The sequence below is a fragment of the Helianthus annuus genome, chromosome 2 (genome assembly GCF_002127325.2).
Source record: "Helianthus annuus cultivar XRQ/B chromosome 2, HanXRQr2.0-SUNRISE, whole genome shotgun sequence".
Classification (NCBI taxonomy): domain Eukaryota; kingdom Viridiplantae; phylum Streptophyta; class Magnoliopsida; order Asterales; family Asteraceae; genus Helianthus; species Helianthus annuus.
The window spans coordinates 12,938,339-12,963,282 of NC_035434.2; the positions used below are offsets into that span (position 1 = coordinate 12,938,339).

Genomic DNA, 24,944 nt, shown 5'->3' on the forward strand with positions numbered 1-24,944 from the left:
GGGTTGGGCTATATAGAAAACCCTATATATAAAAAACCCTAGAAAACCCAAGCTCCCGACATTTTTTTTTTGAAAAAAAATAACACATGTAATATACATGTTTTTAAGACTTTTGGGCCAAAAAAATCAAAAAAGCGCCGAAGGGATAATTTAAAAAAAAAAAGTTTCAGCAAATTTCAGCAAATTTATGTCTTTTTTGCCTAACACATGTTAGGCACTGAAATTTGTTTATTTTTTTAAAAAAAATCCCATCGGCGCTTTTTTGTTTTTTTGGCCCAAAACACTCTAAAACATGTATATTACATGTGTAATTTTTTTCAAAAAAAAAAATGTCGGGAGGTTGGGTAAAAATGGGTTCACATTTGGGTTTCCAGAGTTTTCTAAGAATTTTAGGGTTTTTTGTCTAGCATTACCCTATATATATATATATATATATATATATATATATATATATATATATATATATATATATATATATATATATATATATATATATATATTTGAAGGTGGTTTTGCCTTTTTTTTAACATATGATGAGGGGGTGCATGTATGTCTAAATAATCTTTCAAGAAGCTATATAGTGTTGGGAATAAGTGTAAACATGCACACGACTTTAACGCTCAAAAACAAAAAGCAAATCGCGTACTGCCAACTACTATTTTAATTATCAAGTCAACGTCAATTGACTGATTATTTTTGTGTATTTACTTTAGATTCTCTTGAACTTAAGTTCTAGAATCCTGATTTTTATAAAGATTATACATTAAGGTAAGATATCTTGATAAATTTGGATTATTAACGGATCAATTGAATATTATTGTGTCAACAGTTGAAGCACCCGATTATATCTATCTTCACTAGGCGATAATGCCTATACACCAATTTAAAAGGAAACTCAATAAATCTGGAAAAAACCCTCCTTGTGGGAATCAAACCCAGAACCTAATAGCCCATAAGTCTTATCTCACCCGTAAGATGCCAATTTTAATTGTTATAACTATCACTATAATTACTAAACGTTTAATCTCTACAAGTAAATAATTGCGAAAGATATCCCCGTGTTTTTCTACCTTTTCACTCTATTCGTATGTTTTGTATGATAAGGGTATTTGTATTTGATCTTTTGTCTATGAAGAAAATGAGTATTTGTCGATGTTTAAAATAATAACTTTATGATTTCTCAAAACCGCAATTTATGATAAAAGCATAATTTTACACCTGCAGTTGGAGTGATTTTAAATGATGTTAAATGGGTATTTACGTAATGGTGAGTGAAGAAACACTAGATAACGCTAAGAGCTGGATTGTCTCGTGTACGTTGGTTCAGTCTCCTTCTTTCACTCGACTGGTTCTTCTTAACGGTCCTGCAAAACGAACAACACCAGTGACTCGTTACAATGAGGAGAAGATGGCGTTCTCCTTGTAGCCACCCTCCGGCGCGAGAATAAGTAATCGTTTTGAGGATAAGTGTGTGTATAGAGTGAGAGAGCAAGAGAACGGATCCTTAAACCTGGAGGTTGCGCCTTCTACTTATAGTCGAGGGAATTGTAAAGGAGAATGACTGCCAGCTAGCTGTTGTTTGCAAGCTGTCCGACCAAGAGGAATATCCATTCTGTCTCCTCTGACGCAACCAGGCCTGGTCGTGTACTGTAGGTGACGTGGCGTATGGTTATTCGCTCCAGCTCATCGTCCTTTTGTATCGGTTGTCGGTCTGTCCCATGAAGATCTTGCGACTGGCGTTGGCGCCTCGCCATTGGTGCCACATGTCGTTCTTTCTTGTCTGCTAGGAGCATATTCTTGTCGTCAGATGTTCCCTTCCACAACCTTCTAAATGTCTTCGTATGGCGAGATCGCAATTTTGAAGTGGTGTGATCCTATTGACATGTGTCCATACGTGGTTTGAAACCATACCTCTTCAATAAGTGACACACATCATACAAAAAAAAAGAAAGAAAAAGATTATTACTCATATTCAAGTTACAAAAGTTAATCCAACCGATCATCCATGTTTTGTCATGCCACAAGTAGTAACACATTGATATATCAACATTAGTGTCGTGTATCGAATTATCAGAGGGTGATTTGGCGGATCATACCTATTTGGCATGCCACCAGGGGCGAAGGATAGTTGATACCCGGGGGTGACCCCCCACTACTAGAAAATCCAAAATTTTCTACACCGTTTTTCGTAGGAAATGCGTCACAAATCACGATTTCTGATGGATTTATGACGAAACGCATATGTAGGAAAACCACTCGTAGGAAAGTGGTTTGTTACACATTTCCTATGCAACTTGCTACGAATTTCTGACCAAAATTTGGTGTCAAAAATTCCTACGCATTTTCTACACATTATTACTATTATTATTAATAATAATATAATTATTATTTTTGGTTTTGTTACCCAATTCCCACACAATTTTCCGACCCATTTCCTACACTCTCCTTTTTGACGAATTTCCGACACTCTCCTTTCTGACGCATTTCTGACACTCTTTTCCTACGCAATTCTGACACTCCTTTCCTACGCATTTCTGACGACATTAAATAAAATTTAAAAAAAAAATTCTGACGCATTTGTGACGGAACATTTAAAAAAGAAAAAAAAAATATTTTTTCTATGTTTTGCAGTTTTATACATTTAAAAACAAATCAAGAATAACAAATCAAACCTCTGAAATTTATTAATTGTTCTTATTACTTGAGTTTAGTTCCTTTCAAAATGCTACAACACTAAACTGGAAATAACATAACGAAAGTGGACAAACTAAACAAGTTAATTTGCTTCATACTTACTCCCACAAACATCAAATCACCACCCTTGTCCCCAAAGGTAAGCACATACTCTGATCCTTGCAATATATTCCTCAACTTGCTCACACTAACTTTTCCTTTTCCTTTTCCTTTTTGGAGCTTCATGTGATCCACATTGACCTATGCCATGGAAAAAATCACTTGTAATAATCAGGGATGCCTCAAGCGTTTTAGAGGCCTAAAGCAAAATGAGTTAAACAAAGAGTTTTAGAGGCCTAAAGAAAAAAAAATCACTTATAATAATCAGGGATGCCTCAAGCGTAAATGACATTTTACTCTTTCCCGAACCCATATCATCCTAGTGAATAAAATGTAATATGTTTGACCTTAAAAGTCAAAGTGCATGAATTCGAAAGAGAGAAGATATAAGAAAACTTAAACTTATTATTGAACCTACCTGGATGCATAAAATATCCTCCAGTGAGTTGACAGCCGCATTCTAGCAGGTGTCCAGCCAAAGAGCCCTGGGCTAACAGCGAGAAGTCATCCCAGTTCCACCCGAGTTCATAGACCTTGAAAAACACCGACAAAAGACAATGATTTATTTTAATCTGAACATCCCATATTCTCTTTAGTTGTGTATTACAAAATTCACAAATTATTAAGTGCAATTTTCTTGATAAACATGTCATATATGAGGAAAATTTCATTTTATACCATTGGAGCTAGAAATAAGGAAGCATCAGCAACCCAAGAAGCGGTGACAACATCAGGATTGTACTTCAATAGGAGCTGCCCCTAGATACATGCTTATACCCTGTATGCATCATCCAATGTGAAAGAGGGAAATCGTTCTAATTATCAATGTGGCAACAATAAGAGTCAAGTAAACTGAATTCTTACATCGTTTAGATTTCTCAAATTAGAACAAAGACCTGTAGATATGTGGCAAATTTAAAAGAATATGGTCAATGGTTAAATAGATTAAAAAAAAAAAGAAAACTTCACAAATGTAAGTTATAAGAATGACATGAGACCTGCTTTGGCACTATCAAACTGGTGCGCTACACCTACAGTAATCTTAATACCCAATCCGCTTGCAATTTCCAAATCCTTTTCTTGAGCAGCCAATGCATTTTTTCCAAGAAAAACAAAATCGCATTTAATAAAGCAAACAAATTACATAGGCGAAACTGATTAAGGTTGCTTTGTGATCCATTTAGGCCCAATATGGTTGATTAAGACATACATGATATAGTATTGGCCATTATGATCCATTAAGACTCAATATGGTCCATTGAGACATGTATAATCTACTATTGTCCATCATGATCCATTGGCCTAATATGATCCATTAAGACATATATGATCTACTGTTGACCGTTGTGACCCATTAATGCTCAATATGGTAGTACATTAAGACATTTATGATCCATTATTGGTTGTCGTTGTGATCCATTATGGCCCAATATGGCTCATTAACACATATATGATCTACTATTGGCCATTGTGATCCATTAAGATCTGATATGAATTTAGGGTTGTAAACGAACCAAACGTTCGACGAAGAGTTTGTAAACTGTTCGGCGGGAATTCCGTTTGTGTTTGTTCGTTAACTAAACAAACGAACACGAACAAGAAATTTTGTTCGTTTATTTAAATGAACAAACATGAATGGAGGTCGTGTTTGTTCGTTTATGTTTGTGAACGTTCGGTAACGTGTTCGTTTGTGTTCGATACTTCATTAGTGTTTTTAGTTTTTATATTTATTTAAATACTTCAAAATTCAGACAAATTAAATATCTAATAAGGGTCGGTGTATTATATATTATGTTCATGAACTATTGTTTGTGTTCATTTGTTTCCATTTGTGTTCATGAACATTAGTTTGTGCTCATCTGTGCTCTTCAATGTTTGTTGCCTAAAATTAACAAACAAACACAAATGAACACGAACAAGTTCATTTCCTTAACAAACAAACACGAACATAAAATCTCGTTCGATAAGTGTTCGTGAACGGTTCGCGAACACATATATTTCTTAACAAACGAACACGAACAAGGTCTTGTTCGTGTTTGTTCGGTTCGTTTGCAGCCCTAGATATGATCCATTAACAAATATATGATAACAGATGAGCTCGGTACCGAACGTACCAGTACCGAAAATCACTAATATAGGTGCCGGTACCGAAAATATTCGGTATGGTATTCTACAGTATCGTACTAGTATTTGAAAGTAAATTTTGGTAAAATATTGGTACTATACCGAACCGAAAACGCTAAATAGTGGGTACCAAAAACAATCCAGTACGTGTAATTCTATAGTGCACACATAGATATGTATATATATACATAGACACATATAAATGCATATATACATACATACACATACACGTATACATACATATATATAAACACAGATACATACATATACACATATATAATTAAACATTCAAATATTATAACTATTACGTTGCAAATGCATAGCAAGTTGCTAAGCATTTCCGACACAATTATAAATAATAAAGTTAATTAAATATTTAAATATAGTAATAAATTTTCCGTCACAAATGCGTAGCAAGTTGCTACGCTTTTCCTACGCAATAACTAATAATAAAACTGATTAAACATTAAAATATAATTTAAGTATAATAATAAATGTTTCGTCACAAATGTGTAGCAAGTTGCTACACATTTCAGACGCAATAATTAATAATAATATTAGTTAAACATTTAAATATGATCAGAATATAATAATAAATGTTTTGTCAAAAATGCGTAACAAGTTGCTACGCATTTCTGACACAACAATTAATATTTAAATGAATTCAACATATAAATATAATTCCAACAAATAAATAATAGTTTCGTCGGAAATGCATAGCAAGTTATTAGACATTTCCGACGCAATAGTTAATAACGATAATAATTAAACGTTTAAATATAAATCAAATACAAATATAATGCATCTGTCGTAAATGCGTAGCAAGTTGCTACGCATTTCCGACGCAATACTTAGAATTAGTATTTCTATCGCTATTGCGTCACAAATTGGCCAAAAAAACCAAGGCTTTCTTTCTGTAGGAAAATGCGTAGTAAATGTGTTAGAATTTGTGACACATTTTTTTGCGTAGGAAAATTCTGTAGCAAAATGAACACTTTTCTAGTAGTGCCCCCCCCCCCCCTGTTTCGGTTAGAAGAATAAAATTTCTGATTTTTCGTCAAAAAAAAAATAAAATTATAAAGGATCGCCCCCAATTATTTTGCCTAAATATTTATATAATATATAAATTGGGTCCTATGACTCTCCCCCTCTCTCCCGAAACTTTTGATCAAGCTCCGCCACTATATACCACATATACTAATTAACTGTTACATATCGATGTACTGACATTAGGGTTTGTGATATGTTTTGTGTATCAACGTCAATAGGAGCGATCTCATAGATCCAACATATTTGGCATGTCACATGTAGTAACATGTCGTTACATGAATATATCGTTATATCATTAACAGGTAGTATGACATGTCATTTTAATAATTGAACGACTACATTGTTGCATTATAATGAAAGGTAATATTAATAAGATGGTGATAAAAATACCTCTTTAACACATACATATATCTCTTCACATATATATATATATGTGTGTATGTGTGAAAATAACGTATAATGTATATATGTGTGACTGTTCGAGGGGCAAAAGTGAAATGGTACAAAGTTTAACGTTATTTTACTAATTTCGTGAAAATAACGTTAAAAGCGGCGGATGGTTAATCATGCATCATGTGGTGGCGTTGATAGCTGAAAGACACGGGGGTATATACACTGATCAGTCTCTGTCCCGATGGTTTGAGTATTATGTGCCTTAGTTCCCAGGCTTAATACAAAACTACAATCGAGATGGAGGTCTCACTAGAAGCAGGCTCTCTATTCCTACGGGGTAGAGATAAGACTGTCTACATCTACGCTTCTCAGACTCTGCCTTAGCTTGGCTATTTGTGGGATTTACTGAGTATGATGATGATGATATATTTCTTCACATAACTATTGTTAGTAATATATGTTACTTTGCTTGTATTTCTTTTACTTGTACATATTTTTTTATTAATGTAAATTAAATTTTCTTGCCCGTAAAGTTCACCGGTATAAAACCATGAAAAGAAGACAACCTATATACTTTAGGTTTTTCCATTAGTTTTTTTTAGATGATAATCCACCAACTAAGATTTATAACTCTTCTTTTAACAAAGACATTAATATGTCAATCTTTTTGTATGGTTTTAAGTATGTATTAAGTAATAGTTAATAAAAATAATTTGCTCGAGCCTGGGAAGCAATTCCGGGTGATAACCTAGAACCACCAGTAAAACATGTTATTGGTTTAGCATGCCGCTTCCCTTTCTTTATAATCCATTTTAATTAAACCTTAAAAAATTTATAGTTATTCATTATTTAATAAAATGTGTTATGCATGGTTTTCTAAAAACTACTCGTGTTTGCACACGGGTTTTACATCTAGTAATAATTAGTATAGCTCAATTTTTAGTTTAGTTACGTAACTATACTATATACGAAAATGTCATCGCATATTTTTTATTCGCTTTGTACGTTTCGCACCAATAAAAATTGGTTGTATCTTATTATAACACTAAATATGTGTATAAATGTGTATATGTTATGTATGCAACATGTTTATAAACTTAAAAGTTGAATTTGTCAAACTTCTTACAAACCCTATTTAACCCACTTACAATTTTATTATGTTACGTCAACCTGTTTACGACCTATTTAATACGATTACAACTTTATCACATCTATTTACAATCCGACAACTTATTTTAATTAACTAAAATGTTTCATCTTTTTGATATGATGATGTATTTAAATGGGGTTAACTTTTTTGAGTAATAAAGCGTGAAATATGGAAGAGGTAATTATAATAGGGATATTGGTCTCAAATAATCTCTACTAGACGTTATTGGCCATTGGTATTCCTACCTTTTTTTATTCCCCCTGCCAGTCCCACCTTTCAACTATTTTTCACTCAACGGTCCTCAGTTAAAAAAACTTAACGGAGTTAAGTTTTTTTTTCCGATTTACAAACTGACGTTTTAGGGCTTTTAATCAGAACGAGGATACGAGTCTATTGATGTAAAACTTACCTCAAAACGGTGCTCCAAACGACTTGATTTTTGTTAATTGGAAGTTTAAACACCCGAATTGAAGTACCATTCTCGTTATTTGGAGCACAATTTCAAGGTAAGTTTTACATTATTCGACTCGTATCCTCGTTCTGATCGAAAGCCTAAAACGTCAATTTGTAATTCGAAAAAAAAAACTTAATTACGTTAAGTTTTTTTAACTGAGGACTGGTGGAGGAAAAATAGTTGAAAGGTGGGACAGGCATGGGGAATAAAAAAAGATGATACTATAAATGACCAATGACGTCTAATTGGGATTATTGGGTTCGATCCTTGAGCCAAACGGGTTGTACCGGTAATTTTACTGCCGTGCCTACAGACGGGTGTGTGACAACTCGTACTTTAGGCTTATCTTGTGTAACATTACGTGCTTATGTGATACTTTCACTTAAATGAATGTTATGATATTATGTGCATTATGTGTGTATGTATGTTATGTGAATGTTACACGAGCCCAAACCGCACACCATAACCGATCGCACAAGGCTCAACCGGTCACACAAGCCCATTTGGGCCACACCTTGTAATCGCACACCATTAGGCAGCCGAGTTGGGCTCGGCCCACTCCCCACTCGCAAACACAAAACCAAATGTAGGGGTTTGATTTTCATTGTTTTGCAAAAACACATTAACACATACAAACCCTAGAAGCTCTTTTCCTCTCTCTCGTTTCTCTTGGAACCCGACGGCAACAACTCTTGGTGATCGAAGGTTTTGCTTTTCATTCGGATCAAACCTTGTTCATTCTCTAATCGGTTAGTTCTTGTGTATTCTTGTGTCTATCGATTGTATGATGATAATGTTATGACCTATATGTTTTACATGGTGTTTAGATGATGATATTGTTACTTGATTCGTATGAAGTAAACATGATAATTGAATTATGAACTGATTGTTCCTGTTATTGTTTCTAATGCATATATGATTGATGTTCGGTCCGAGTAAAGCCGGCTAGGTTGCATGCTAGTCTGATGTTATGATTATGATTCGGTTTAGGTTTGTTTCATGATCCGATTGTTTGTTTTGATGCTGTTATGTTCATGCTTAATGATGATGGTTTGAAGGTGTTTGATTCTGATTAAATTTCTGTGATTGATCTGTTTCCGAAACTGCCAAAGATGTTTGCTAGAATCACGGAATAATTGTTGCATGAATTATGGAAACCAGTTACACACCTAGTTGCGACATAGATTGCGAGTCGAGACCTCACAATCTCGACTCGAGACCTAAGCATGATGACTCGAGACCGGCGTTGCGAGTCCAGTTGCGACTCGAAACCTCACACAGCAGCACGAGCCGAGACCACGGTTGCGAGTCCCGTTGCGACTCGAAACCGGACCATGATGAGCTGAGACCAGCCCTTGCGACTCGAGACACTCCTGTTGCGACTCGAGATCGCTGGTTGCGACTCGAGACCAGTTATTCCGCACACACTGTTTTGGACTTACACTGTCACGGGCCCAACCGATTGGGCCAAGTAATTGGACTTACGTACTTGACTGCTAATTGGACTGTCTATGTTAGCTGGGCCGGGTATAGTTTGGGCTTAGACATTCGAATCGCACATGTGGTGAATTGCTATACTTTGATTGTTTGCATGCTATACGTGTTTGTTATGATTCATGAGTGCATTACTTGAACCAAACCTGACTTGTATAATAACCATGATAGGACGTGGTTGACCACTTACTAGCTTACCTGTACTTTCTGTGTATCTGCCGAGCAACCCAAGGTGAGTTCACACTCTTACCAAGGCATGGGATTCCCGGGGTGTTGGGAATGGGATTGATAAGGATAAGGGTGAATAGATTCATACGGACACTGTTACTAGACTACCAAACCCTCGTCCTCGGTTGTGCAGGACACATACGTAAAACCTACGTATACTTATGCTACTCGCTATCCTCGGTTGTGAAGGATACTCACATAAAACCTGCATGAACTTATACTCACTACTGCCTCGGTTGTGTCAGGCACTTACGTAAAGCCTACGTAAACCCCCGCGTACCCCTATCCTCGGTTGTGAAGGATACTTACGTAAATCCTGCGTAAACTTGTACGTATTACTGTTCTCGGTTGTGAAGAACACATATGGTTACGCATAGTCTAGTGGATTCATAACATGGGAAGCCCCCACCAATAGAAACCTATATTGGCCCAGTAGAGCCACTTGATACTCATGAACTTACTATTACGCATTTACTTTCTGTGAACTCGCTCAACTAGTTGTTGACTCTCTGCTGCATGCCTTGCAGGACCTTAGGTACATTATGGAGCTTGCACCGGGAGGAGCAGGTCGTTGTGGGATACGGATCGTGAACGATATTTGAACTTATAACTTATTTGGGTTTTCATTATTATGCTTCCGCTACTTAAACAAAGTTTGGTTTTGAAACATCAATCATGTCGTGATGAATTACTTTATCTACTTTTATTATTAAATGCTATGTTTCATATGATTGATGGCTTGATCCTGGTCAGTCACGCTCCCAAGCGGAGATACTCCGCAGGTGGATTTTGGGGGTGTGACAGATTGGTATCAGAGCCATTGGTTATAGAGAACTCGGTTTTAATATGGGAAAACGTTTTATTAAAACCAGACTATAACCAGAACAGTGCTCTCAACGATCCACAACGACGCTTCGCTCCACGTGCAAGCCTCGACATCCTAGGTAATAAGGTTTATGTTTATTGCCTGATTGCTAGAATTACATAGAACTTTGCTCGTAGTATGCATAAATACACATGACACTATTGCCTGAGAATACCTACGTGCTTACGCTTTTCTGTCATCGCCCTACTCGCGAACCACTCTCACTTACGTTACTTTTACTATGAAGATCATGTCTGGACGAATCAACATGACTCAAGCCCAGCTAGAGGCTCTCGTTCAAGCTCAAGTTGCTGCGGCACTTGCAGCTGCTCAAGCAGGTAGTATACCCTGCAGTATAGACTCATACTAGGATCCTTAGATCCTGCATTAACTCTCGTATTTAATCTCGTCCTATTCATACACAATAGGTCAACACGCGCAGCAACCTGTCTGCACTTTCAAGAACTTCATGGACTGTCGTCCAAGTACCTTTAGTGGCACTGAAGGAGCAGTTGGACTCCTCCACTGGTTTGAAAAGCTCGAGTCTGTGTTCGAGATGTGTGAATGCCCTGAGGCTCGCAGGGTGAAATACGCCACTGGCACACTGGAAGGAATAGCACTAACTTGGTGGAACGCCCAAGTTCAGATCTTAGGGTTGGCAGCTGCTAACGTCACACCCTGGAATGATTTCAAGGAACTGATCAAGAGGGAGTATTGTACTCGGGAAGACATCCATAAGCTGGAGGATGAGTTTTACCATCTGAAGATGACTGGATCGGAAATTGAAGCTTACACCAAAAGGTCAAACGAACTGGCAGTGATGTGTCCAACTATGGTGGACCCTCCAATTAAGCGCATTGAGTTGTATCTCAAAGGGTTGGCGCCAGAGATCCAGAGCCACGTTACTTCGGCTAATCTTGATAACATCCAGGATATTCAACGCCTCGCTCACCGCATCACAGATCAGGCAGTGGATCAGAACAAACTGCCTAAACGTATCAGCGCGACTGCTACCGCCACTACTTCAGCTACTCCTACTACTCCCAGTGACAGTAAGAGAAAATGGGATGGGGATTCCAGCAAGGGATCAGCTTCAGTTCAGTCTCAGGCCCAGCAGCGAAAGACTGACAGTTATCAGAGTCCCAGCCAGCATTCTTCAGGTAATCACAGGCAGGGCGGATATCGAGGGAACCTCCCAAAGTGCAACAACTGCGGTAGACACCACGGTGGCCAGTGTAACAAGGGTCGCTGCCAAAGATGCCTCAAGATGGGTCATGAGGCTAAGGATTGTAGAAGCCCTCGTCCTGCGAACCAGAACCAGCAGCAGCCACAAGCACAGCAGAATCAGCAACAGGGCAACAAAGGATGTTTTCATTGCGGCGCAGAAGGGCACTTCAAAAGGCACTGTCCTCAGCTGAACAGGAACAATAACAACAACAACAATAACAACAATCAGAGCAATGGCAACAACAACAATGGGGGAAACAACAACGGCAACGAGGCAAGGGGTCGTGCATTTGTGTTAGGGCAGGGTGATGCCAGGAATGATCCCAACGTCGTTATGGGTAAGTTTCTTCTCGACAACATTTACGTTACTGCTTTATTTGATTCGGGTGCGGATACAAGTTACATGTCTTTGAAAATGAGTAAATTGTTAAAACGTACATCAACTCCCCTAAACAACAATTACGTCGTAGAACTAGCTAATGGTAAGAGTTTAGAAGCCACGCAGATAGTCAGGGGTTGTAGTATCGTCTTAGCCGGTCAGACATTCTCGATCGACCTTATTCCCATAGTCTTGGGAAGCTTCGACATCGTCATAGGGATGGATTGGTTGTCCCAACATCAGGCAGAAATCGTATGCAGCGAGAAGGTCATTCGTATTCCACGATCTGGTCAAGAACCTCTTGAAGTTCAAGGCGACAAGAGTGGTGCTGTGGTTGGCATCATCTCTTTCTTGAAGGCTCAGAAATGCTTACGAAAGGGGCACACTGCCATTCTGGCACTCGTTACAGACGCATCAGTAAAGGAAAAGAGATTGGAGGATATCCCAATTGTACGTGACTACCCTCAGGTGTTTCCTGAAGACTTACCTGGCTTACCGCCTCATCGTCAGGTCGAATTTCAGATCGAGCTCGCTCCAGGAGCAGCACCCATAGCCCGCGCACCATATCGTCTAGCTCCATCAGAATTGGAAGAACTGTCAAAGCAGCTACAAGAGCTCTTGGAAAAGGGCTTCATTCGTCCAAGCTCTTCGCCTTGGGGAGCTCCAGTACTTTTCGTGAAGAAGAAAGACGGTACGTTCAGAATGTGCATAGACTACAGGGAACTGAACAAGGTGACGGTGAAGAACCGTTATCCTCTTCCACGCATAGATGATTTATTCGACCAGTTGCAAGGGTCGTGTTACTATTCGAAGATAGACTTGAGGTCTGGTTATCATCAGTTGAGAGTCCGAGAGGAGGACGTCTCCAAGACAGCATTCAGAACTCGCTACGGCCACTACGAGTTTCTTGTCATGCCGTTCGGGTTAACGAACGCGCCTGCCGTATTTATGGATCTTATGAACAGGGTGTGCAAACCATATCTTGACAAGTTCGTCATTGTCTTCATCGACGACATCCTAATCTACTCCAAGAGTCAGGAGGAGCACGAGCAGCATCTACGCCTTATTCTGGAACTTCTACGGAAGGAACAGCTGTACGCTAAATTTTCGAAATGCGACTTCTGGCTTCGTGAAGTCCACTTTCTAGGCCACGTAGTGAACAAGGATGGGATCCATGTCGATCCATCCAAGGTAGACTCAATCAGAAACTGGCCTGCACCACGTACGCCAACGGAAATACGCCAATTCTTGGGTTTGGCGGGTTACTACAGACGGTTTATTAAAGACTTTTCAAAGATTGCTCAGCCGCTTACGCTACTGACACAGAAGGGTGTCACCTATCGCTGGGGAGACCCTCAGGAGACTGCTTTTCAGCACTTAAAGGATAGACTTTGCAGTGCACCTATCCTCTCTTTGCCAGAGGGCACGGACGATTTTGTAGTATACTGTGATGCATCCATTCAGGGTCTTGGATGTGTGTTGATGCAGCGCGATAAGGTCATTGCTTACGCCTCGCGCCAACTTAAGATTCACGAACGGAACTACACGACGCACGATTTAGAGCTGGGAGCTGTTGTTTTCACGCTTAAGATATGGCGACACTACCTGTACGGTACCAGGTGCACGATTTACACCGATCACAGGAGTCTCGAGCATATCCTTAAGCAAAAGGATTTGAACATGCGTCAACGACGATGGGTTGAACTACTGAACGATTATGAATGCGCTATTAAGTACCATCCAGGCAAAGCCAATGTTGTGGCTGACGCACTCAGTCGGAAAGACACTCTACCACGGCGCGTGCGAGCGCTACAGCTTACGATTCAGTCTAGCCTTCCTGCACAGATACGAGATGCTCAGGTAGAAGCATTGAAACCCGAAAACGTCAAGGCTGAAGCCTTACGCGGTTCACGACAGCGATTAGAACAGAAGGCAGACGGCGCCTACTATGTAACGGGGCGTATTTGGGTCCCACTTTATGGCGGTCTACGCGAACTTGTGATGGACGAAGCTCACAAGTCTCGTTACTCGGTACACCCAGGGTCGGATAAGATGTACCACGACATCAGAACTACTTATTGGTGGCCTAGCATGAAGGCCCACATCGCTACTTATGTCGGCAAGTGCTTGACCTGTGCGAGAGTCAAGGTTGAATATCAGAAACCAGCTGGCCTACTTCAGTAGCCTAAGATACCTCAATGGAAATGGGAAGAAATTTCCATGGATTTCGTTACAGGCCTACCTAGATCCCAGCGTGGGAATGATACCATATGGGTGATCGTGGATCGACTCACCAAGTCTGCACACTTCCTGGCTATAAAGGAAACGGATAAGTTCTCCACTCTCGCAGACATCTATCTCAAAGAAGTTGTTTCGAGGCACGGGGTGCCCACTTCCATCATTTCGGATCGGGATGCACGATTCACGTCAGAGCTATGGCAAGCGATGCACAAATCCTTTGGCTCACGGTTAGACATGAGCACAGCATATCACCCTCAGACGGATGGGCAGTCTGAGCGAACGATCCAAACTCTAGAAGACATGCTTCGAGCATGTGTTATTGATTTCGGAAACGGCTGGGAAAAGCACCTCCCTTTGGTGGAGTTCTCATACAATAACAGCTATCACACCAGCATACAAGCCGCTCCATTCGAGGCATTGTACGGACGTAAATGCCGGTCACCTCTCTGTTGGGCAGAGGTGGGCGATAGTCAGATTACGGGTCCAGAGATTGTAGTGGACGCCACAGAAAAGATAGCACAGATACGACAACGCATGGCGGCAGCACGCGACCGTCAGAAAGCCTACGCGGACAAGCGTAGAAAGCCATTGGAATTTCAGGTCGGGGACCGGGTTTTATTAAAAGTCTCACCCTGGAAGGGTGTGGTTCGTTTTGGCAAACGGGGCAAACTAAATCCGCGGTACGTCGGACCGTTCGAGATCATTGAGAAAATCGGCAAAGTAGCCTACAAGCTGAACTTACCAGCTGAACTCGGTGCAGTTCACAATGTCTTTCACGTGTCGAATCTGAAGAAGTGCCTGTCAGATGAGACCCTTATCATTCCTTTTAAGGAACTCACTATCGACGAGCGGTTGCAGTTCGTCGAGTAACCAGTTGAAATCACGGACCGGGATGTGAAGGTCCTCAAAAACAAGAGAATCCCTCTCGTTCGAGTACGTTGGAACTCCAAACGTGGCCCAGAGTACACCTGGGAACGCGAAGACAGGATGACAGAAAAGTACCCCCAGTTATTCGGAACCAATACAACCACTACTGAGGCTGAAGCTACTACTTCGGAATTTCGGGACGAAATTCCAGATCAACGGGGGGAGGATGTGACACCCCAGGAAAACCAGTGAACGTTATAATCTACCTAGCTTCCTCAGTGGGTGCGTACCAAATTTCGGGACGAAATTTCTTTTTAGTTGGGGATAATGTGACAACTCGTACTTTAGGCTTATCTTGTGTAACATTACGTGCTTATGTGATACTTTCACTTAAATGAATGTTATGATATTATGTGCATTATGTGTGTATGTATGTTATGTGAATGTTACACGAGCCCAAACCGCACACCATAACCGATCGCACAAGGCTCAACCGGTCACACAAGCCCATTTGGGCCACACCTTGTAATCGGACACCATTAGGCAGCCGAGTTGGGCTCGGCCCACTCCCCACTCGCAAACACAAAACCAAATGTAGGGGTTTGATTTTCATTGTTTTGCAAAAACACATTAACACACACAAACCCTAGAAGCTCTTTTCCTCTCTCTCGTTTCTCTTGGAACCCGACGGCAACAACTCTTGGTGATCGAAGGTTTTGCTTTTCATTCGGATCAAACCTTGTTCATTCTCTAATCGGTTAGTTCTTGTGTATTCTTGTGTCTATCGATTGTATGATGATAATGTTATGACCTATATGTTTTACATGGTGTTTAGATGATGATATTGTTACTTGATTCGTATGAAGTAAACATGATAATTGAATTATGAACTCATTGTTCCTGTTATTGTTTCTAATGCATATATGATTGATGTTCGGTCCGAGTAAAGCCAGCTAGGTTGCATGCTAGTCTGATGTTATGATTATGATTCGGTTTAAGTTTGTTTCATGATCCGATTGTTTGTTTTGATGCTGTTATGTTCATGCTTAATGATGATGGTTTGAAGGTGTTTGATTCTGATTAAATTTCTGTGATTGATCTGTTTCCGAAACTGCCAAAGATGTTTGCTAGAATCACGGAATAATTGTTGCATGAATTATGGAAACCAGTTACACACCTAGTTGCGACATAGATTGCGAGTCGAGACCTCACAATCTCGACTCGAGACCTAAGCATGATGACTCGAGACCGGCGTTGCGAGTCCAGTTGCGACTCGAAACCTCACACAGCAGCACGAGCCGAGACCACGGTTGCGAGTCCCGTTGCGACTCGAAACCGGACCATGATGAGCTGAGACCAGCCCTTGCGACTCGAGACACTCCTGTTGCGACTCGAGATCGCTGGTTGCGACTCGAGACCAGTTATTCCGCACACACTGTTTTGGACTTACACTGTCACGGGCCCAACCGATTGGGCCAAGTAATTGGACTTACGTACTTGACTGCTAATTGGACTGTCTATGTTAGCTGGGCCGGGTATAGTTTGGGCTTAGACATTCGAATCGCACATGTGGTGAATTGCTATACTTTGATTGTTTGCATGCTATACGTGTTTGTTATGATTCATGAGTGCATTACTTGAACCAAACCTGACTTGTATAATAACCATGATAGGACGTGGTTGACCACTTACTAGCTTACCTGTACTTTCTGTGTATCTGCCGAGCAACCCAAGGTGAGTTCACACTCTTACCAAGGCATGGGATTCCCGGGGTGTTGGGAATGGGATTGATAAGGATAAGGGTGAATAGATTCATACGGACACTGTTACTAGACTACCAAACCCTCGTCCTCGGTTGTGCAGGACACATACGTAAAACCTACGTATACTTATGCTACTCGCTATCCTCGGTTGTGAAGGATACTCACATAAAACCTGCATGAACTTATACTCACTACTGCCTCGGTTGTGTCAGGCACTTACGTAAAGCCTACGTAAACCCCCGCGTACCCCTATCCTCGGTTGTGAAGGATACTTACGTAAATCCTGCGTAAACTTGTACGTATTACTGTTCTCGGTTGTGAAGAACACATATGGTTACGCATAGTCTAGTGGATTCATAACATGGGAAGCCCCCACCAATAGAAACCTATATTGGCCCAGTAGAGCCACTTGATACTCATGAACTTACTATTACGCATTTACTTTCTGTGAACTCGCTCAACTAGTTGTTGACTCTCTGCTGCATGCCTTGCAGGACCTTAGGTACATTATGGAGCTTGCACCGGGAGGAGCAGGTCGTTGTGGGATACGGATCGTGAACGATATTTGAACTTATAACTTATTTGGGTTTTCATTATTATGCTTCCGCTACTTAAACAAAGTTTAGTTTTGAAACATCAATCATGTCGTGATGAATTACTTTATCTACTTTTATTATTAAATGCCATGTTTGATATGATTGATGGCTTGATCCTGGTCAGTCACGCTCCCAAGCGGAGATACTCCGCAGGTGGATTTTGGGGGTGTGACAGATTGGTATCAGAGCCATTGGTTATAGAGAACTCGGTTTTAATATGGGAAAACGTTTTATTAAAACCAGACTATAACCAGAACAGTGCTCTCAACGATCCACAACGACGCTTCGCTCCACGTGCAAGCCTCGACATCCTAGGTAATAAGGTTTATGTTTATTGCCTGATTGCTAGAATTACATAGAACTTTGCTCGTAGTATGCATAAATACACATGACACTATTGCCTGAGAATACCTACGTGCTTACGCTTTTCTGTCATCGCCCTACTCGCGAACCACTCTCACTTACGTTACTTTTACTATGAAGATCATGTCTGGACGAATCAACATGACTCAAGCCCAGCTAGAGGCTCTCGTTCAAGCTCAAGTTGCTGCGGCACTTGCAGCTGCTCAAGCAGGTAGTATACCCTGCAGTATAGACTCATACTAGGATCCTTAGATCCTGCATTAACTCTCGTATTTAATCTCGTCCTATTCATACACAATAGGTCAACACGCGCAGCAACCTGTCTGCACTTTCAAGAACTTCATGGACTGTCGTCCAAGTACCTTTAGTGGCACTGAAGGAGCAGTTGGACTCCTCCACTGGTTTGAAAAGCTCGAGTCTGTGTTCGAGATGTGTGAATGCCCTGAGGCTCGCAGGGTGAAATACGCCACTGGCACACTGGAAGGAATAGCACTAACTTGGTGGAACGCCCAAGTTCAGATCTTAGGGTTGGCAGCTGCTAACGTCACACCCTGGAATGATTTCAAGGAACTGATCAAGAGGGAGTATTGTACTCGGGAAGACATCCATAAGCTGGAGGATGAGTTTTACCATCTGAAGATGACTGGATCGGAAATTGAAGCTTACACCAAAAGGTCAAACGAACTGGCAGTGATGTGTCCAACTATGGTGGACCCTCCAATTAAGCGCATTGAGTTGTATCTCAAAGGGTTGGCGCCAGAGATCCAGAGCCACGTTACTTCGGCTAATCTTGATAACATCCAGGATATTCAACGCCTCGCTCACCGCATCACAGATCAGGCAGTGGATCAGAACAAACTGCCTAAACGTATCAGCGCGACTGCTACCGCCACTACTTCAGCTACTCCTACTACTCCCAGTGACAGTAAGAGAAAATGGGATGGGGATTCCAGCAAGGGATCAGCTTCAGTTCAGTCTCAGGCCCAGCAGCGAAAGACTGACAGTTATCAGAGTCCCAGCCAGCATTCTTCAGGTAATCACAGGCAGGGCGGATATCGAGGGAACCTCCCAAAGTGCAACAACTGCGGTAGACACCACGGTGGCCAGTGTAACAAGGGTCGCTGCCAAAGATGCCTCAAGATGGGTCATGAGGCTAAGGATTGTAGAAGCCCTCGTCCTGCGAACCAGAACCAGCAGCAGCCACAAGCACAGCAGAATCAGCAACAGGGCAACAAAGGATGTTTTCATTGCGGCGCAGAAGGGCACTTCAAAAGGCACTGTCCTCAGCTGAACAGGAACAATAACAACAACAACAATAACAACAATCAGAGCAATGGCAACAACAACAATGGGGGAAACAACAACGGCAACGAGGCAAGGGGTCGTGCATTTGTGTTAGGGCAGGGTGATGCCAGGAATGATCCCAACGTCGTTATGGGTAAGTTTCTTCTCGACAACATTTACGTTACTGCTTTATTTGATTCGGGTGCGGATACAAGTTACATGTCTTTGAAAATGAGTAAATTGTTAAAACGTACATCAACTCCCCTAAACAACAATTACGTCGTAGAACTAGCTAATGGTAAGAGTTTAGAAGCCACGCAGATAGTCAGGGGTTGTAGTATCGTCTTAGCCGGTCAGACATTCTCGATCGACCTTATTCCCATAGTCTTGGGAAGCTTCGACATCGTCATAGGGATGGATTGGTTGTCCCAACATCAGGCAGAAATCGTATGCAGCGAGAAGGTCATTCGTATTCCACGATCTGGTCAAGAACCTCTTGAAGTTCAAGGCGACAAGAGTGGTGCTGTGGTTGGCATCATCTCTTTCTTGAAGGCTCAGAAATGCTTACGAAAGGGGCACACTGCCATTCTGGCACTCGTTACAGACGCATCAGTAAAGGAAAAGAGATTGGAGGATATCCCAATTGTACGTGACTACCCTCAGGTGTTTCCTGAAGACTTACCTGGCTTACCGCCTCATCGTCAGGTCGAATTTCAGATCGAGCTCGCTCCAGGAGCAGCACCCATAGCCCGCGCACCATATCGTCTAGCTCCATCAGAATTGGAAGAACTGTCAAAGCAGCTACAAGAGCTCTTGGAAAAGGGCTTCATTCGTCCAAGCTCTTCGCCTTGGGGAGCTCCAGTACTTTTCGTGAAGAAGAAAGACGGTACGTTCAGAATGTGCATAGACTACAGGGAACTGAACAAGGTGACGGTGAAGAACCGTTATCCTCTTCCACGCATAGATGATTTATTCGACCAGTTGCAAGGGTCGTGTTACTATTCGAAGATAGACTTGAGGTCTGGTTATCATCAGTTGAGAGTCCGAGAGGAGGACGTCTCCAAGACAGCATTCAGAACTCGCTACGGCCACTACGAGTTTCTTGTCATGCCGTTCGGGTTAACGAACGCGCCTGCCGTATTTATGGATCTTATGAACAGGGTGTGCAAACCATATCTTGACAAGTTCGTCATTGTCTTCATCGACGACATCCTAATCTACTCCAAGAGTCAGGAGGAGCACGAGCAGCATCTACGCCTTATTCTGGAACTTCTACGGAAGGAACAGCTGTACGCTAAATTTTCGAAATGCGACTTCTGGCTTCGTGAAGTCCACTTTCTAGGCCACGTAGTGAACAAGGATGGGATCCATGTCGATCCATCCAAGGTAGACTCAATCAGAAACTGGCCTGCACCACGTACGCCAACGGAAATACGCCAATTCTTGGGTTTGGCGGGTTACTACAGACGGTTTATTAAAGACTTTTCAAAGATTGCTCAGCCGCTTACGCTACTGACACAGAAGGGTGTCACCTATCGCTGGGGAGACCCTCAGGAGACTGCTTTTCAGCACTTAAAGGATAGACTTTGCAGTGCACCTATCCTCTCTTTGCCAGAGGGCACGGACGATTTTGTAGTATACTGTGATGCATCCATTCAGGGTCTTGGATGTGTGTTGATGCAGCGCGATAAGGTCATTGCTTACGCCTCGCGCCAACTTAAGATTCACGAACGGAACTACACGACGCACGATTTAGAGCTGGGAGCTGTTGTTTTCACGCTTAAGATATGGCGACACTACCTGTACGGTACCAGGTGCACGATTTACACCGATCACAGGAGTCTCGAGCATATCCTTAAGCAAAAGGATTTGAACATGCGTCAACGACGATGGGTTGAACTACTGAACGATTATGAATGCGCTATTAAGTACCATCCAGGCAAAGCCAATGTTGTGGCTGACGCACTCAGTCGGAAAGACACTCTACCACGGCGCGTGCGAGCGCTACAGCTTACGATTCAGTCTAGCCTTCCTGCACAGATACGAGATGCTCAGGTAGAAGCATTGAAACCCGAAAACGTCAAGGCTGAAGCCTTACGCGGTTCACGACAGCGATTAGAACAGAAGGCAGACGGCGCCTACTATGTAACGGGGCGTATTTGGGTCCCACTTTATGGCGGTCTACGCGAACTTGTGATGGACGAAGCTCACAAGTCTCGTTACTCGGTACACCCAGGGTCGGATAAGATGTACCACGACATCAGAACTACTTATTGGTGGCCTAGCATGAAGGCCCACATCGCTACTTATGTCGGCAAGTGCTTGACCTGTGCGAGAGTCAAGGTTGAATATCAGAAACCAGCTGGCCTACTTCAGTAGCCTAAGATACCTCAATGGAAATGGGAAGAAATTTCCATGGATTTCGTTACAGGCCTACCTAGATCCCAGCGTGGGAATGATACCATATGGGTGATCGTGGATCGACTCACCAAGTCTGCACACTTCCTGGCTATAAAGGAAACGGATAAGTTCTCCACTCTCGCAGACATCTATCTCAAAGAAGTTGTTTCGAGGCACGGGGTGCCCACTTCCATCATTTCGGATCGGGATGCACGATTCACGTCAGAGCTATGGCAAGCGATGCACAAATCCTTTGGCTCACGGTTAGACATGAGCACAGCATATCACCCTCAGACGGATGGGCAGTCTGAGCGAACGATCCAAACTCTAGAAGACATGCTTCGAGCATGTGTTATTGATTTCGGAAACGGCTGGGAAAAGCACCTCCCTTTGGTGGAGTTCTCATACAATAACAGCTATCACACCAGCATACAAGCCGCTCCATTCGAGGCATTGTACGGACGTAAATGCCGGTCACCTCTCTGTTGGGCAGAGGTGGGCGATAGTCAGATTACGGGTCCAGAGATTGTAGTGGACGCCACAGAAAAGATAGCACAGATACGACAACGCATGGCGGCAGCACGCGACCGTCAGAAAGCCTACGCGGACAAGCGTAGAAAGCCATTGGAATTTCAGGTCGGGGACCGGGTTTTATTAAAAGTCTCACCCTGGAAGGGTGTGGTTCGTTTTGGCAAACGGGGCAAACTAAATCCGCGGTACGTCGGACCGTTCGAGATCATTGAGAAAATCGGCAAAGTAGCCTACAAGCTGAACTTACCAGCTGAACTCGGTGCAGTTTGTCACACCCCGAAAAATCAGAGCTGGCGTGACTGGACCGGTATCTTCATTGCACAGCGGAAGCAATAAGCTAAGACTTCTAAACAGTGAACGCCCGCTAAGTACTCAAATCACCATGGGTTCTCCTATTCCAACCGTTCCATATTTTTGAAAATGCAACCTGAGAAAGAACATGCGAAAAATCAACATAAAGTTGAGCGAGTTCATAGTTTGTTTTGAAAAGATTTAAAATAAATCTTTTTGATAACCAGTTTTAAAGTTGTTGAGAAAATATAGTAAAATCATTTTCTTGGCATGATATATGAGAACTGTGAGTCTAGCCCACGAGAGTGTTTGTGCATTGCACGAGAGAGAATGGGCCAAGCCCAAACGAACCTTTGTAAGCAGGATCAGCGCGTCCTCTTACTTAGGCATAATTTGAAAAACGTTACCAAAGTTTATAAATCCATGTATTTCTGAGTTTCCATCAAATGAATCTTATGAACATATGAAAGTTTTAGTGTTGTAAATGGGCATGTAAAGCGTCTATGAACAAGTTGATCGTTAATGTTTCGCGAGGACATTAACGTATGCGGCGACATAGGAAGTACTCAACCTGTGTAGACGGTTTTTAGTGTCGAATCACCTCGACTGTGTCGAATCACCTCGACTGTGTGAATCACTTCCACTGTGTCGAATAACCTCGACTGTGTCAAATCACCTCGACTGTGTGAATCACCTCGACTGTGTCGAATAACCTCGACTGTGTCGAATCACCTCGACTGTGTCGAATAACCTCGACTGTGTCGAATCCCCTCGACTGTGTCGAATCACCTCGACTGTGTCGAATCACCTCGACTGTGTCGCCCGTACCCATTAGAAAATCATGCACGTTTCATAAATATGAAGGCGTTTTGTAAAACCGGTATGTTTAATCGAAATCATTCGTAAACCATTTAAGTTCCTTGAAATTCATTCGCAACACTGTTTAGAAATATGAGTTTTCGTTCATCGAAAAGTTGTTTATTTTTGCAAAACTTGCATGTCTTTCCACCCCCGAAAACATTTATAAAAATGTAAAACAGTAAAAAGTGGGGGTTATGAACTCACCTTGACATTCCTGTGCAAAGCTAGCTAAGTGTGTATTCCATAGTGTCGTTCCAAGAATGTGAATTGGCTAGCGTGCATCTATAGTATTCCTAACATGGAATAACTTGTCAGTTTCTCATAAAACGACGTAGTTAAACTACGTGTCCGAGCTCTACTGAATCGTTAACTAAACGATTCTAAGGTGTTATTATATTGGTTTAGAATAACCAAAACCTTGGTTATCTAGTCCCGTTTATAATCGGGATGAAACTAAGTCACGAAATCGACTTAGTTTTCGAGTGTTAAGATATATATTTATATACATATAAATATAAATATACTTACAAAGTCGTATTAGTCGTCGCGAATAGAAGGCGTAGATAAATAGTAGTACGATTTTCTTAGCTTTCGTAAGACGTAAGTGAGTAAGATGTGTGCGTATATATATCTACATATATATATATATATTCAAAATCTTGACATTTGAAATATAGATTTCGACTTTTGAAATAAATATAAATCGTTATATTTATTTTAGAGAAAATGTATGAAGTCGTGGTGTGAAATAAGCATTCGAATTTAGATGTTTGAAATATGTATGCACGTTATATTTACCGTATAAAAGTGCTCGGAATGTCGATGTTTAAAATAATTATAAACCTTATGTTTATTTTAAATAAGTATCGATTTTTGTTAACTCATGACGTCGTCAAAATAAATATGTCTTTATATTTATTTTATAGGAAAAATTCGGATTTCGATAAGTGTCGTTTTGAGGGTATAATCGCGCGTCGTGTATCGGATTTTTAGGAAAAACGGACAGAGTTTCCTCTGTTTTTGGACGATCCCGACAATCAAAGTGTCGATATTTTTATCAAAATTCAACAATATTTCAATCAAACAATATATGTATATGATTTTCACCAAAATACGCCAAAAATTAAACGTATATAAAACTAAATAAACGACGGTTCGAGCTCGGTCGCGTAAACTAAAAATATACGAATCTATATATAAAGTTTAACGCATCGTTAAAAATTTACCGGGTCATGCGTTAACCGCGTTTGACCTGTTTGACTGCGTGTTGACCGGACCTTGACTGCCAAATCTGACCCGAACCGTTCACTGCGACTATTTTGAACCAAACTTCTAGAAACTGAACCGGAACCCGAACGTAAACCCGAACCATAACAAACCCGCAAAACTGAACCGGGCCGAGTCTCCTGTTGACCAGCTTTGACCAGTCAACCAGATGTGTTGACTGGTTTGAGTTGTTGACTGTCTTTGGTCTGCTTTGACAAGGTATGACCTAGTGTTGACCGAGTCGAATCGGACCTGAACCGAACCGAGTTAAACCAACCTTGAACCGAGCCGAGACATAACCCGAACCAAGACTGAACTATGTGA

The 24,944-nt window shown here is 41.4% G+C and overlaps 1 long non-coding RNA gene across 1 annotated transcript; it reads right to left on the reverse strand.

Annotated features, from left to right (window-relative positions):
* Positions 1 to 2,903: 2,903 nt before the first annotated feature.
* On the reverse strand, positions 2,904 to 3,948 carry LOC110902243. The gene is made up of 4 exons (XR_004871377.1): positions 3,792 to 3,948; positions 3,472 to 3,689; positions 3,212 to 3,326; positions 2,904 to 2,934 (listed from the first exon to the last, which is right to left on the reverse strand). It is a non-coding gene; the product is annotated as an uncharacterized LOC110902243 (long non-coding RNA).
* Between the last annotated feature and the right edge of the window lie 20,996 nt (positions 3,949 to 24,944).